Source organism: Elgaria multicarinata, chromosome 8 (genome assembly GCF_023053635.1).
Source record: "Elgaria multicarinata webbii isolate HBS135686 ecotype San Diego chromosome 8, rElgMul1.1.pri, whole genome shotgun sequence".
Classification (NCBI taxonomy): Eukaryota; Metazoa; Chordata; class Lepidosauria; order Squamata; family Anguidae; genus Elgaria; species Elgaria multicarinata.
The window spans coordinates 81,407,433-81,423,767 of record NC_086178.1 but is presented as its reverse complement, the minus strand read 5'-3'; positions in this window follow the sequence as shown (position 1 = coordinate 81,423,767).

Genomic DNA, 16,335 nt, shown 5'->3' with positions numbered 1-16,335 from the left:
CCAACCAGCCATCGGCCAGGGATGAACAAGCAGGACATGGTGCAACAGCGCCCTCCCACCCATGATCCCCAGCAACTGGTGCACACAGGCTTACAACCATCAGGGCTAGTAGCCACTGATAGCCTTCTCCTCCAGGAATATATCCAACCCCCTTTTGAAGCCATCCAGATTGGTCACCATCACTACATCTTGTGGTAGTGAGTTCCATAATTTAACTCTGCGCTGTGTGAAGAAGTACTTCTTTTTATTTGTCCTGGATCTCCCACCAATCAGTTTCATGGGATGACCCCGGGTTCTAGTATTTTGAGAGAGGGAGAAAAATGCCTCCCTATCCACATTCTCCACACCATGCATAATTTTGTACACCTCTAGCATGTCTCCCCTTAGCCTCCTTTTTTCCAAGCTAAACAATCCCAGTTGATGTAACCTTCCCTCGTAGGGGAGATGCTCCAGCCCCTTCATCATTTTAGTTGCCCTTTTCTGCACTTTTTCCAGCTCTATAATATCCTTTTTTTTTTTTTAGGTGTGGTGACCAGAACTGTACAGAGTATTCGAAGTGTGGCTCTGTTGGAGTCAGTGGAGCTGGATTCCCAGTAGTCCTGTTTAGGAATGCACGGTTAGTTATGGTGAGATCTGATCAGCATGCACTGCAGTACTAAAGGACAACGAGACTGGTCGAATCATGGATGGGGAACGTGTGGCCCTCCAGATATTGTTGGGCTGCAACGCCCAGCAACCCTAGCTAGCATAGCTGGTAGTGAAGGATAATAGGAGCTGTAGTCCAACAAAATCTGGAGAAAACCCCATCCCTAGTTCAAATGAACATCTCCCTCCACAGTCAATAATAATCTGTGTTCAAACAAGGGTAATATATAATTGAGTAAGGTCACAGTTGAGTAACGACAAATGTGGTACAAAAAACCAACGAGTATTACCATCTTTTCTTCACAACAGGACAGGCGTTTCACTTTCAAGCTCAGGATGTCCAACCTAAGACATAACCAATGGGGTTACACCAACCTTCCCCAACCTGGTGCCCTCCAGATGTGTTGGATAACAACTCCTAGAATTCCCAGCCAGCGTGGCTCTGGGAGTTGTGATCCAACACAACTGGAAGGACCAGGTTGGGGATTCCTTCATTGAGCAGGGGGTTGGACTCGATGGCCTTATAGGCCCCTTCCAACTCTACTATTCTATGAAATGTGGGCTGTTTACTATGGTTTTTTATTTTATTTATTTACAATATTTATATACCGCTCCCCATTGAAAATTTCAGTGGTGTACAATAAAATATTTTAAACAGAATAAAACACTTTAAAATAGATTTTAAAAGAAGAGTGGATGAGAGAAACCAAGCTTTGCAGGGACATTTAGCTGTTTTGCAGCAGATTTATTTTCTAAAGAACAGTTACGGATGAGCCACGGACTCCATTTGCACCAGTCAGCACTCAGCGGGGGCTCCCATTTCAAAAGACCTGACTCTTCAAGCCATAGCAGGCAGCTTGGCTGCTGTCAACAAGGCACTTTCCCCAGAGTAATCTCACACTGAGCTCTTTTAAGATAAATGGATTTGTGGCTCGCAGCCGTTGCCTTAGTCACCCTCTTTGGGATGTCCCCATAAAAAGGCACACAGAAACTACTGCCACTGCAATCCAAAGATTTACTCCATCCAAATTGGACCAATTTCCATTCAACTTCTTTCTGCTCAAGGCATTTCGGATAGGTAGTTCTAAACTGGCATCTGGCATGATCCTCCTAAGTTTGTTTATTCAGAAATAAGACTCGCCAAGTTTAATAGAACTTACTGCTTAATAAGCACACTTAGGATTCAAGCTTTAAAAACAGAGGGAAATCTCAGTGTTCTTCATAGTATCTAGACCTTACTGACTGAGTAGGCTAGTCTTTTACATAACATCTACATTGCATTGTTTTCCTGGTCTTCCTCAAGATTGCATCCATAGGAGTTAATCCAATTCATCCTCACAACAGCCCTGCGAGGTAGGTTAGGCTGAGAGATAAGTAATGAACCTAAAGTTATTTACCCATGGCTGAATGTGGTCAAAATCCAACATTATATCCACTATACCAGCCTTCCCCAACCTGATGTTTTGGACTTGAACTCCCAGCAGCCCCAGCCAGCAAGGCCAATGATCAGGAATGCTGGGAGTTATAGTCAGAGCCATCTGGAGGGTGCCAGTTGGAAGTTTGTATTGCAACACATCCATTCTATAACCAAGGCACACATGTGTCACCACTTCCCCTATCTCCCAAATTTAAAGTAGCACAGAATCATAAAATCAGAAGTGTTATTAGAACTGGCATCAGAAGTGTCATCTAATTCAGCCCTCAGCATGATGCAGGAAATCCAGAGGGTGCAACAAAAATAATTTTAATTCTGTAATTAACTTAAAAATTAATTCCAGACCTTGGATTTCATAGTAAAATCCAATGTAAATCCTGCTTAAGAGTAGATCCATTGCAATGCTTCAGTTATTCATGACTAACGTAAATACCATTCATTTCAATGTGTTTACTCTAAGTAAGAGTAGAATTTTAGAACTTAAAAGAGTTCAGTTTCACCCATTGCTCTCATGGCGCTGATGGCCAGGTGTATTACTTCTGCTGTAAAGCAAACAGCTATCGTTTCTCTTTATTCCCATCCACCGTGTCCTGCTTCCCTCATAATCCTTTACCACTGAGCCAGCGCCTCAAGGGCCAATGCGACTACTCAGGAGTAAGTGGCGCCGTGGCAAAAGCCGTGTGTGTATTCAGAAAGAGGGAAGCCATTCCCCCACTCACCTGTAGGTCGGTGAGATTCAGATCGGCAGCCAAATGCCTTATTTCCGGACGTTTCAGGTCGTGGGGCAGTTGGAAAGCTCTTTCCAGCCCGCTTTGCTGCTGCGCGTCCTGCGATGCTGGTTCTCACTCGCCGCCTGGTCGGGTTTCTGGGCCAAAGCGGCGCCCTCGCTCGCGTCCGCGGGCGCCCAGCCGCCTTCGACAGCTGGCCCGAAAGACGCGGCCCGAACTTCTCTGCCTTCCCAGCGGCCGTCTAACAAGTTCTTCCCGGCCGAGAACGCCAGAGAGACGAGGCGTGCCCCCCGGGGACGCTTTCTGTTCATCCGCGGCAGAAAGAATCTGAGGATGGCTTCCACCATGTGGGCGGAGGGTTGCAGCTCGGGCCTCATTTCTGGAGTGAACCTTTTAGTTTCCGCCTAAAAGCCAAGGCTGCGGCGGCAGGCGTCCCACCTGCTAGGATTCTGTTACTACTAATAGTAATGGATATCTGGGGTGCAATCTTGCGCGTGGTTAGCCAGGGAGAAAAAGGTCCTACAACACGCCGGGAGATGTAGGACTTTTTTTCTGGCTGAACATGCAGAAGATTTGCATCTTCAATGAAGTCATATAACTTTTGAGTATGTGAAAAGGTGTGGGTGTGGTGGCGTGGGGTGGGGGAGCCCATCTACACTGAGTCGGGACTAACCGTAGGCTGGCCATATGAAAAGGAGGACAGGACTCCTGTATCTTTAACAGTTGTATTGAAAATGGGATTTCAGCAGGTGTCATTTGTATATGGGGAACCTGGTGAAATTCCCTCTTCATCACAACAGTTAAAGCTGCAGGTGCCCTGCCCTCTTTTAAATCTGGTCACTCCAGTATAGCTCCTGCAACTTTAACTGTGGTGATGAAGAGGGAGTTTCACCAGGTTCTCCATATATACAAATGACACCTGCTGAAATTCCCTTTTCTATTCAACTGTTAAAGATACAAGAGCCCTCGCTGTCTTCCTTTTCATACGGTCACCCTAACTAACAGGCCCATCCTGCCCACGTTGACATATCTACCTCGTGTGTGGCTGGCCGTTTCACTTTCATGCTTCTAGTCCTTGGAGAGGCCAGTTTCCCCCCTCTCCCCGCATCTTGTTATGACTTACCCAGGGGGTTATGGAAAATCACTGGGCGGGTTCTTCATCCCCTCTGTTCCCCCTGGCGGCCTCTTGTAGGGTCAGTTGCGTGTTTGCACAGGGCCTTCCCGACGAGGTGGCTGTTGTTGAGCTACGCCTGAGGGTAGGGAGGAGGAGCGCAGCAAATGTGGGCCCGGCAAACGGACCTCTTGGGGGGGGGGGCGCTCCTCCTGGCGCACGAAGTTAGGCACAAAAGACATTTCTTTGGCTGGGTCTCTGTGCAGCATTTGGTTATTTAGATTGGCCCTGTTCAGACAACATGCTAAGGTTAATGCATTCTGTTAACCATTTTGTGGTTAAGCAGCATGGTTTAACGTGTTGTCTGAACAGGGCCAATGTGTGTCCTCCCCGCTGTGAGTCCCTCTGAAAGCCTGGTTATCACCAATAGCTGTATCAGTGAGCCCCGGGGGTGCTTTCAAAGTAATATGCACCCCCCCGCCCCTAAACTCATCACTGGATTGTGGGGAAATCCCATTTTGGAGTTTGAGAGCTGGGGGTGAGAGATGGCAGCTCTGAACATGCTCACGTGGAAAGAACAGTGATGCAGGTAGATAATTTTAGGCCCCGAACTTAATGGTCAGGGACTGGGGCGGAGGAGCGGTCTTTAGATGACCATGTGTATTACTTGTGGAGCACAGAACTAACATTTCTCTTTCCCCCACCATCCATGCTTTACAACTGCTTCTATGTACCTGATAGGTTAGAACAAAACATGAATCAAACAACAAAAAACTGTTTTCCAACATTCTTTCTTTTATTTCTTTCTTTATTTGAATATTCAGTTCATACCATGGCTTGTCTTGTCATCCGAGCCCAGTGAGGGTTGGCTGTTGGTGTGGTTGACAAACCACCCACAACTTTAAACAGTGGGCCTGCATCCCACCCGGTGCATGGCAGCAGATGTTAGAGACAAGACTGTAGCATGCCAAGTTGGAAGGCAGGAAAGGAAAGATAGAGAAGGGAAGAGAGGAAGCCAGCCTGAGCTTGACCGAGTGGCCCACCAAGGGTGAGGGAAGGCTTACTGCTAACAAGCCAATGTTGTCACTTTTAGCATCCCATAGCCACTGTGGCCACCTTTAAAAAGGAATGAATAAATCACAACATTATTGACAGCATAAACACGTTGGGGGAAAGAAGGACATGTATGGCAATCTGAGTTTCTTGAAGAAGCTTGGGATATAAATGCAATCAAAGTTATCCATTACTCTTCCATAGTAACATATCTAAAATTATTTAAAATATCAAAGTAATTCAATTGTAGCAGTAGTGATATATTTAGCTGTAAATCAACCAATGATTAACTATCATTGTTTGGAAATACTGAGCACCAATGGGAGACCAGATTTAAATCAACCTCTTTCTTTTTGGACACTTAAATCCTGACTTTTGTAGCTAATCACCCTGAAGTCAGTTTGTTATGAGTGGCCCTCTTGACTTGAATGGGATTGCTCTGAAACAATTAGTCTTGAGATTGTGGCTTTGATTTGTGATCCTTTCAACTTGATGCATTTAACCTTAGGTTATAACACATTACAAATTTATCTCCCATGTGACTTGGCTTACCATATTTCTGGGTATGTGAATACAAAGGAGGGCCCATTAACTATGACTGAGAATAAATCTACTCCAAGCAGGATATGACACTTTGAAAATATTTTGAAAACTGTATATGGAGTGTGTCCTGGGCCCCAAAGTTGTCACTACTGTTATAAACCATTTTAAAGCAGTAATGCCCAATATGCGCCCCAAATCATCTGGTAGACCATAGGAAGGCAACCTAGTACCTCACAGAAGTTTTGGACTACAACTCCCATACACCCTAGCAAGCATGCCCAATGTTCAGGGATTGAAAGAGTTATCCCAAAAAACATCTGGAAGGCACCAGGTTGCCCCTACCCTTACTTATATCCAGCAGTTCCACCCCCCTCAAATGACACTCAAGGCAGCTAACAAAATACAGATTATAAAAAAAGTTTTGGTTTTGCTTGCTCTCAGAACTTTCTGCTGGATTCCAGAGACTGCCTTTCTGTGTGACTTTGAGAATATCATCAATAATAATGGTGATGCTACTACTAATAAAGTGTTGTCTTGTTTTGTGTGGCTGTGTGGATTGGGTCTGTGGGTTGGGTGCTGTATTTATTCTGAAAATGTTATGCTTTTATTGCATTTTAAAGTGTTTTATTGCTTTAATCAATTTTAAATGGCTTCTGTAAGCCATCTGACTGCCATTTTTTGGTAGAAAGGCAGGGTACAAATCAAATAAATAAACCTTGTAGTTCCTGCAATCCCATTGCTGTGTGCACACACAGAGGTTTACATTTTTCTGCTCAAACTGCTTGCTTCTCGGATGTTTTTCATATAGTGAGCTTCCTGTTCCTGCCTGCCCCTCACAGTTATTCTGTCCTTTGTTCATCAGGTCTGCTCAGATGCTCATTAAAACCTCATTCTCCTTCTGTTCTCCCCCCTCTTTTTCCAACCCCTCCTCTTTTAAGCCCTCTCCTCCCTACCTTCCATTTCCCCTAGCAACTGTTCCCATGACTTTCCCCTTGTCAACATCTCACATATCCCCAGTTTATTTATCCCATGAATCACAGGCAAATCTCAGCCTCCTTCAATGAGGCAGGAAAAAGTCACATAATGAGGCATTAACCAACTCCCAGAGCTACCCAGTCAATCCCCCACCCCCCAGATTTTATTAACCAGAATGGCCACAGGTTGAGAGGATAAGTAGTTGACCTAGCCCCCCTCCCCCCCCGAAAACATCCTGTTAACATCCTTAGGCCAGAATATCTGAACCTGACCCCTAAGATAATCAGCACTCTGGACACAAATCCTAACTGTGCCTCAATGATGGCATAATTCTGAAGAAGACGAACCTAGCTTGGGTGTGCTCCAGGATTCCAATTTGTTGCTGGAGGCCCAAGTGTATCTTCACTGCAGTAACAAGGGGCATTTTTACCCAGCTCTAGCTGGTTCACCAGCTACAATCTTTCCTGGATGAAGATAATCTGGCTTTAGCTGTCCACTGCAACACAGTATGTGAGGCCCTCTTGGTAACTGTAGCCCAGTTGCTGGTAGGAATGGTTAGGGGGGACCCTATTACATCTATCCAAAAGTACTGCTGTTATATCAACAGTTCAGAGAGGGATGCCAGAGGTTTTCTGGAATGGTAATGATTTGATTTTTGAAATGTACATGATTGCTCATCGACAAACACTCTCTCGGGAGATTACAGATCAAGACAAAATAGAACGTTAAAAATATAAAATACAATAATTAAAAACAAAACAATAAAAAGGCAGCATTAAAAAATCCTTCTAATAGAAACAGCATAAAACAATATCCATAGAATAGTAGAGGGGCTTAGATTTAAAAATACACTAATATAGCAGGAGCCCCATGTGTGTTTAAAAGGCTGGATGAAAGGTCTGCAGCTGCTGCTGAAAAGAGCATAAACAAGGTGGCAGTCATGCCTCTCTAGGGAAACTATTCTACTGTCCAGAGAGCCACACTGAGAAGGCCCTTTTAGTAGCCAGATGACTATCTCACTTCAGGAGATTCCTGGGGGTGTTCAGTCCCCAACATCTCCAGGTACGGCTAGGAAAGAATCCTGTCTGAAGCCCTACAGACTGCAGAGTTTCTCCCAGTCAGTGTGTCAAGACTGAACTAAATGGATCAAAAGTTGGACTCACAGGGACCATTTACTTGGCATGACCAGGCCATCGTGAGTTATTTAACAATGAGCCCCAGCACATGCAGCTGCCATTTTGAATATGCAACTCCCAGTCAGGGCAACAGAGGTTGTACGTGTTGTACAAACATGGCCACCGTGGGTTATTCAAGGGTTAAACAACCCTCACATAATCCTACTAAGAACCCTGATTGGGGGGTGTATCTGCAAACCGGTCCTGCTTGCTATTCGGAAACACACGGAATGTCACCATGAAGAACCTTGGCAGTGGGCCTTCTCTATAGTGGCACCCACTTTCTGGAAAACCCTCCCTCGTGTGGTTCAGCAGGCAGAAAATTAACCTCTTTTAAATGCCTCCTAAAAACATTTTTTATGTTTCCCTGGATGTTAACTTATCTGGTTTTATACTGCCTTTTTAAACTTCCAACGTGTTAAATTTATCTGATACCTGTTGTATTTTATGGTTCTAAATTGTGCACTGCCCACAGAGCATCAGCTAATGGGCAGTATTAAAATGTAATAAATAAATAAATAAAATGGTGTCCACACACCCCAGCACAAATTGTAAGTTATTTAACCCATGACAACCAACTGTGTCACGTGAACCAGGTCAATATAAGGTAGCTCCCTGTGCTTCTATGATGTTGGAAACAAAATCCTAGACAAGATGGACTTTGGTCTAATTGAGCTATCAGGTACCTTTCACAGTGGTAACCAAACACGTAGCAGGTCAGGCTTCCCTACGGTTACATAGCCATGCTAGAAAAGGGAACAACCTTCCCCCCACCCCTTCCTGCAGGGCCATAAACTACCTGGAGAGAAGTATTGTTCCCTCCCACGGAATACTTTCCCATGCACTGCATACAGAGGTTGTAAAACAGAGCCCTAAGGGCCAGGCGCCAGGAGTCTGACATGATCTCCAGCTACTCATGGCTCAGCTTTGCTGATCAAAGGGACCCAAAGTGGGGCAGCTCCCACCTCATCCCCTCCAGACTATCACTATCCTCGGTCTTTGCATGGGAGACAATACCCCCCCCCCAATGCTTCATTTAAGATCACACATCATTATCTGCTCAGAGGGGCAGTTTCCCTTTTAAGTATCAACCATACATAAATTGATGGCTGTTTGTAACACTCACTGCCCTCTTTGGAAATGCTAACAAGTTTATTTAGGCAGGCCTTTGATGTCCTGATCCTTGCTATTAGATAGTCAATTAGGCATCAATGAGATTAACGGAGTAAGAAGAGCTTTTGTTTGAAGCACCCATGCCCAATAACTTGTCCCTTGACTTGCCTCTTCCCTGCATTGTTTGAGGTAAAGGAGGGGGTAGTCTCACTCTTATCATACCAAAGGGATTGTGCAACAAAAAGTAATGTGTGTTATGGGATAACCTGATATCCCACACCCAGCCCTCTTTCTAATACAGTAACCCTTCCTTTATCAATTAGGATCCTTTATCCATTCTGTTCCAATCTGGAAAATTAAATCACAGTAGAGGCCATTGGTTTCAAAAAATAATCAATAAGGCGGTGGTGCCTGGATCATGGTTTAGGCAGGTAAATCCCGTTATCTCCTTGCAAAAGATCTAAGGATGAAAAGGCTTGAATACACTGAGCAGAGCTAAAAGAGGGGGGAAAGCAAAGTTACACGAACACACAATGGCCGTATGGCTGTTTCTCATCTTTTTGGCAGACTAAACATGTTATTTCTCCAGTGAGAAGTAACATGTTTAGAAGGATTCCACATTGCTGACTGCTTCTACAGATGTTGAGTCTACAGGTATTGTACAATATCTGCTGTTGGTTGAGGATGGAAAGTCATTTTTGCAAAAGAAAACAGCCTTGGCCTCCTTTCACCCTGCTCGCATTCCCCAAGGATCCTATTTGAGACATTTGGCCCGTTCAGACAATGTGCTAAGCCATGGTTAGGCTGAAACTCTGAGCATTTTTAAACCGTGGTTATATAGGAATTAGGAATGGTTCACACAACACGCTAAATCGTGGTTCACACAACTTGCTATGCGACAATGTTTAGCCCAAAATGCTTAACCACTGTGGCTTAGCGTGTTGTCTGAACAGGGTCAATATGTTTGCATCTCAATTTTTTCCAATCTGAAGGGATAAGGAAATTAAAATTTGTCTCTACCAATGTTTCCAAAGGGGAGAAGCATAAGCACAAACAAAGACACCTCAAAGCCTGATCAAAACTGATACTGATACAGAAGCCTCTGGTGTGTCAGGGAGGAGGGATCAGGCAGAAACAGGGTAGGCAGAACTGTGCAAGGAAAACCCATCTCTAGATACCAATGGTCTGCTGTTACTGCACCTGAGCCCTGTCAAGAGAAGATGGTTGTCATCTTCTCTTGACAGGGCTGGGTTGCCTTTAACTGTTCTATAATGGGCAGAAATTCAAGAGCTGAAGCTTTTCCTTGGACCAGGATGCCACTACAGGGAAAGTTTTACCTCTTGAATGCCTGCCAAGCCTCTATAAGACCAAGAAAGAAAGAGAGTGTGAGCTGACCACGTTACCTTGCTCATTTCGTCAATATGGCCTAGTAGACTGGTAAAATCTGAATCCGAATCAGAGCTCCTCTATTTTAAAATCAGAGTTGGGGAACCTGTGGTCCTCTAGATTCAGTTGGACTAACAACTCCCATTTTCCCCAACCATTGGCCATGTTGGCTTGGAGTGATGAGAGTTAACAGCTGAACAACATCTGGAGGGCCAGAGATTTCCCACCCTGGGTTTAAAATAGAAGCGCTCTGATATGGATTCGGATTTTACCAGTCTAATAGGTGCATGACAGCAAGATGTTCAGCTGATGAAGCTTTGCATCCGTATGCTGAAACATGGTTCAGTTAATTAAGTTCTGCCTGTCATCAAGGTATTAAAGGCACAGCAGCCCAGCCAGAAAAGAAGCTGGTAACCATAAGTGGAAAGTGAAAGAGGCTATTCAGATGCTTTACCTGCACTAGGTTCCCCTTTAATCCACAATAAATGTTAGCCTTTAAGGATCCACTAGATTCTTTGTTGTTTCCCTTTCATCAAGCATTCCTTATATTCACTATATTTTATAATTTAAAAGGATAACCTTGAATATACTCACATGGTGATGCTCTTTTTCAGTAAGCTCCTTTTAACACGCCCTTTCCTCCAGCCCCCTTGAGAAAGCCAGCTTTCTCTCTAAATCCTCGCTTCCTTTTCACATTTTGATGCAGATGTGTTGAAAACAGCTGGATGCAAAGCAGACCTCACCCCCTCCTCTCTGCTGCTTCCAATTACGAGCTGGCTGTAAAGAGAAAAATACTCTCAGAACCCCTGAAGCCTGGCTGTTCTGCTCCCCCCCCCAATTCTTTTGAGATCCTTGGAAAGGGGAGGGGGGACTCCTAGTTAATTGACAGTTAATTGTGCATCAAGGGGAGAGATAATAGGCAGCAATTAGACCTAATGGCCTGGCAGGGTGAGATCTCCCTCATTGAACACACAGCAGTGGGATTTTTTTCCCTGGGGTTGTGGCAGCTCCCTTGGATGGCTCCATGGTGTCTGGGGACAGCAGGGGGCAGAATGGTTTGCCCAGCGCTGCTCAGCCCCCCGCTGGCTTCCCTGGCCAAATTGTACGAAGGTTTCAGAGCAAGCAAAAACCCAGTTTGCCTTGCTAATTCAGCTGCATTTCCCAGTTTGTCAGCCAAGGAATAATAATAAACAGTGGGGGTCTAAAAGGGGGCTCAGGCCTTCTTCTGACCAACAAACTCTGCCCTGAAATCTCAGATTTGTGGAGATGACTGTTAGATACTTGGTAGCTAGGCAAATGTGCGCACACATACTACGCACGCAACAATGGCACTCACTGTGTTTAAGTGATTCCTGGATTGGACAGGAATTGAGGGTTGAAATATCAATGAAAGTGATCTTCTGTTGGACCAGCTACTTTGACACAAGCTTCCTGATCACACAGTACTCTTCATTTCTTCTAAAGCTGGCTACAATGCTATGTTCACTCGTTTAAGAGTGGAACTTATTTCAGAGTAAACATGCATTGGGTGAGAAGCCAAGCAACTTCTATTTGTAACCCTGCATGGCTGATACAAACTCTGCTTAGGATCTCTGAAGTCCCATCAAATACTCTGTAAAGTAATGAGACCACAGAGTATGTATACAAAATGTTTTCTTAGTCCCACAGCCTGTAAAGCATCCCATAATAATTCAGATATCTAGAGCCAAAGGGAAAGGGTCTGCTATGTATATTTATGAAGAGCAAGGAAAGGTGAAATCCTTAACAAACAACCATATAATATTCAACAAAAAGTTAAGGATATATATACAGTCAAACCATAATATTTAATATACAAAAATAAAATAAAGATTAACAATAATATTGCATTAAAAGTGCAATAACATATTGCACAGACCAATGTATAACTAAAACAATGTAGAAAAAGGCCAAACGCGTTTCCCCTGTCCCTACTATGCACACAAAAGTTTACAATTCCAGACACATGTACTTGAGTGACCTGTCATAAAGCAAGCTGGTTCGCATGATCACCAGGGCCTACTGTGATTAACAAACCACACCAGAACTCTACTACAGCCCGTGGCTTCCGGGTGGCTTGTTACCCATGGCAACAAGCCACCCTGCTCGGGTTTGCACATCATAGTAAGCCACCCACCATGGCCTGAATATTCACAATAGTGGCCAGCATGTACCACAACCCACTGTGGCTTACTACCCTCCTGGTAGCCCCCCCCACACACACACACACTCCGAAATACTACACAAAGGGTCAGGGGACACTGCTGCATGGGGTGAGCTGTGCTGAAGGAGAGGAGATCCCCCTCCCAAATTGGGCAGAGGCACAACCCCATCTGTCAATGGCAGATCCCAACTCAAGAGCTTTTGCTTTGCCATCATGTGTCCAACTATGCTGCTATCTTAACCGGAAATTTTGCTCCTGCATCTTCTACCTCATTATCATGGTAATTACCTAATTTTCTGGATCTCACTTAAGGGAAGCTATTCTCTCTTTCTGAACCAATTACATGTTGCTGCTTTTTTGTTTTGGTCAATTGACCTGATGATGACAAGGAGGGAAGAGAAGAAGAAAGTTGTGCCAACGTGTGTCCTCTCCCCCCCCCCCCCTTGAAACCCAGTCATAGGATTTTGCATCAAAACTGTCCTGGGCATTTTTCTCCTTCCAAGTCAAATGCAAAAGCTCCTCAATAATTTTTTTAAAAAAGTTTTGCCTTTTTTAAAAAAATTAGGGAGATGTACTCAGCAGCCAAACAGCTAGCGAGGCCTTTTCTAAAGAGAATAAGCTATGCTTAACCATCTTGATATGAACTAATTTGACTGAAGCCAAGGTAGGAATTAGAAAATGCTTCCAAATATTTTGTTTTGTCATTCAGAAAGGTGAATTCCTTTCTTCCTGTCCACCAATTTCCTTTTAAAATAAGGAAGAAAGGACAATTGTCATCTTGGTCCTAGCAATTAAGACATGTGACGAATTCAAAGCAATCCTTTTTATTGCACTAACTTTTGTTGCTGTAAAACCATGCACTTTGTTGGCATAGGAATGATGCCTGATGAAGGGTTCTGGGTGATCTGAGACCTTGTGTACTCCTGTTGTAACAGAAGTTTGTTCAGTACAAGATAACGGCCCCAGTTCAACTCTAACTGCTCATGTTGCACATGACTAGTTGCCTTGGATAAGGACATGCGTTCCCATTCACATCAACTCATCATCCATCAGGTTCATTGGAGGCTGCATCCACATCCATGCCAGCTCCGAACCCAGATCTCCTTTGCTGGATCTGGGCAGTCATACTTTATTTATTTTATGTTTCTGAAGTTCGGTAAAGCGGCTGGCCTTTCCTGGTATGCAACCAAATTCTGGCACTCCCAACAGCACCTCTTGTTTGCAAATACATGAGTTCATCAGCTTATCATCCTCTGCCTGATTTTTTCTCTCCACTTCCTTTCTGTTTCATCTTCTCTGATGTTCGTTTATCTCACCTCTCTTCCATTTTCCTCCAGTTGTCTCCCTTTTCGGTTAGCACTGTGGAATCTCCAAAGTTCTCTGTTTGTTTAAGACCACATGTCATCTGTCCTTTGGAGGTAACACAGCTGGAAGCAGCACCTTCTGAAAGAGAAAGGCTATTTTTTGATGCTGCACTTACTAATGAAGCTCAATGAAGAAAAAGACCCCTGCCCCTACAATCACTCCATAAGTTATCATTGAGGTTTGGAATGTGCTGTTTGTATGTGGATGTCTTAAGAGCAAGGGGGACAGGAGCAGGCAGAGGAAACATCAGCACCTTCTCCAGTTTGACTCTCCTCCTTCGGGAGCAGGGCAATCCCATCAGCCCCGTTGCTAGTCTACTTAACTCTCTCTCTCTCTCTCTCTCTCTCTCTCCTCCTCCTCCTCCTCCCTCCTCAACTCCTTTTCTTTGTATGTCACGTCTTTTTTAGATTGTAAGCCTGAGGGCAGGGACTGCCTTCTTTGCTGCTTGTAAACCGCTCCAAGAGCCTTTTTTGGCTGAGGAGCAGGATAAAAATTAGAAGAACAAATTAAATCATAAATATTCCCCAGTCCCTGTTAAATTAGTGATTTCCCAGTCATTGTCCTTTAGAACTTGCCAGTGGATCTAATGAGCGTTGTGCTTCGGCATTGAGTCACCATACCAACAGCAGTGGGTGCTGGGGCCAATATTATTTATCATTTTTTTGCATTTCTGTTGAGTTACATTGTAAACCAAGGTGGTTTACAATGTAAAAGGCTAAAACAAACAGTACAAAATTTACAACAACAGGATTCTCTCAGGCCATTGATGGTTGTTTCGGGAGCTGATGGAACAAATTCCCTGGCCTAGGCTTCTTCACTTCGGCCTTCCCTCATGGCACACTGGTCTTAAGTAGCTCCAAGGAAGGTGGGGCAGGCAAAGAGATAGATCACCCAGATCACCAGTAGGGTGGTCTTAACCCCTGTGGGGCCACCAACAAGCAAACCCTGAAACGAGATCAATTTGAATGGTGCAGTGTAAAACACTTGGTAGTCATTGACGAAATAGACACACTGAGGATCTTTCTTGTTTTCCTATCTCTATTTTCCAACCCTGACAAATAACAATTAGAATGGATTCTCCCTGGGCTGAACTAAATGCAGTGTTGAGAGACCCGTGATTAGACCTCCCATGATTTTTTGAAAAATCTTTGTTTTTATATGAACAAAATCAGTACAAATTTGAAGAAAATGACTGAACACAACCAGATTAGTTAGGATATATATATAGTACAGTATAACAAAAACTTCGAGCTGTAATTATTCTCTCTTAGTAGGTGGGCAAAGTCTTATTAAGATTTGGGGGCAGGTCTTGGGTTTTGGATGTATGATCAACGTACCAGAAAAGTTGGTCCTGCATTCCAGGAAATGTTTCAGGTTTTGCATGACCTTTAACAAACTTCATGTGCTGGATGAGCTTGTCTGTCAGTAAATGATCCAAATGCCTCTGAACCCTAACCTTAGTAGATAAGTCCACTGAACTTTTCCAACGGGTTGTCATTATTGCTGCTACTAAAGATTGTAAAATGAAGATGTTATGCAGTGTAGATGGCAAGTCTTTGGGAAAAATAAAAGGACTGCAAGTACTGGAGGCTTGGGAATGTTTTGTTTAGTCATATTTTTAATATCTATGAAGTTCATCTCCCAGCCTTTCCCAGATGTTTTGGACTACAACTCACATACAACATAGCTGGAGGTGCCAGATTAGGGAAGTTTCCCAACAAGTGTCTCCTGGAATATATGACCACTACACATGGCCAATTGTTGCAGTCCCATGACATTCCTTGAGCTTTTATTTGAAGGTGTTTCGTTCCTTGTTTGGGATTAATGGCCAACTTTGAAACTCAGATCTCTTGCACTTATTCCCTTCACTGAGGCCATAGCTAGACCTAAGGTTTATCCCTGGATTGTCCAGGGGTCAAACCTGTTCATCTAGGTGACACACAGGGGATCCAGTGCTCAGGCAGGGGTGAACCCTGGATGATCCCAGGATAAACCTTAGGTCTAGCTGTGGCCTGAGTTGGAATTTAAACATCTTTCCCAAAGGGGAGTTGTCCTTCGACCTGCCTAAACCCCCTCCCAGCTTGGTTTTAATGCTCCAGATGACCCATAAAATAATTCAATCAACAATTTGGATGCCATGAGATAACATTTTGATAGAGAGTTTGGATATCATGCCCTCAAGTCACTTAGAACTTAGTCAATGGTCATGTTACTTCTGGCAACACATGAGGACTCAATATGAGATGGTGCATTTGCATATACTGGTTTGTATCTTCCAATCCCCCGTTAGTATAAACCATAGATAAAGAAGATGGTTCGAGCCTGGCCTAGAAAAGAAATATATAATCAGCTTGATAAGACATTAAATGTTTCTTTGCTCTGTTCTTTGACTGTTACTGCGACCCACAACTCAGCCTTTTCATTCTCTGTACCCCAAGATTGATCCTCCTGACCCAATAATCCTTCCGTAAGAAGTGTGGAGGGTTGCTTTTTTCAGGAGCTAGTATTTCAACTCTATACTGCCAAAAGATGGATTTTATAAATCATCTTTAGTCTTGGTAACAAATCTAGCAATGATACTTCTCTGCTATTGTCCGTTTTGCAGTCCGAAAGGGCTCAGTTTG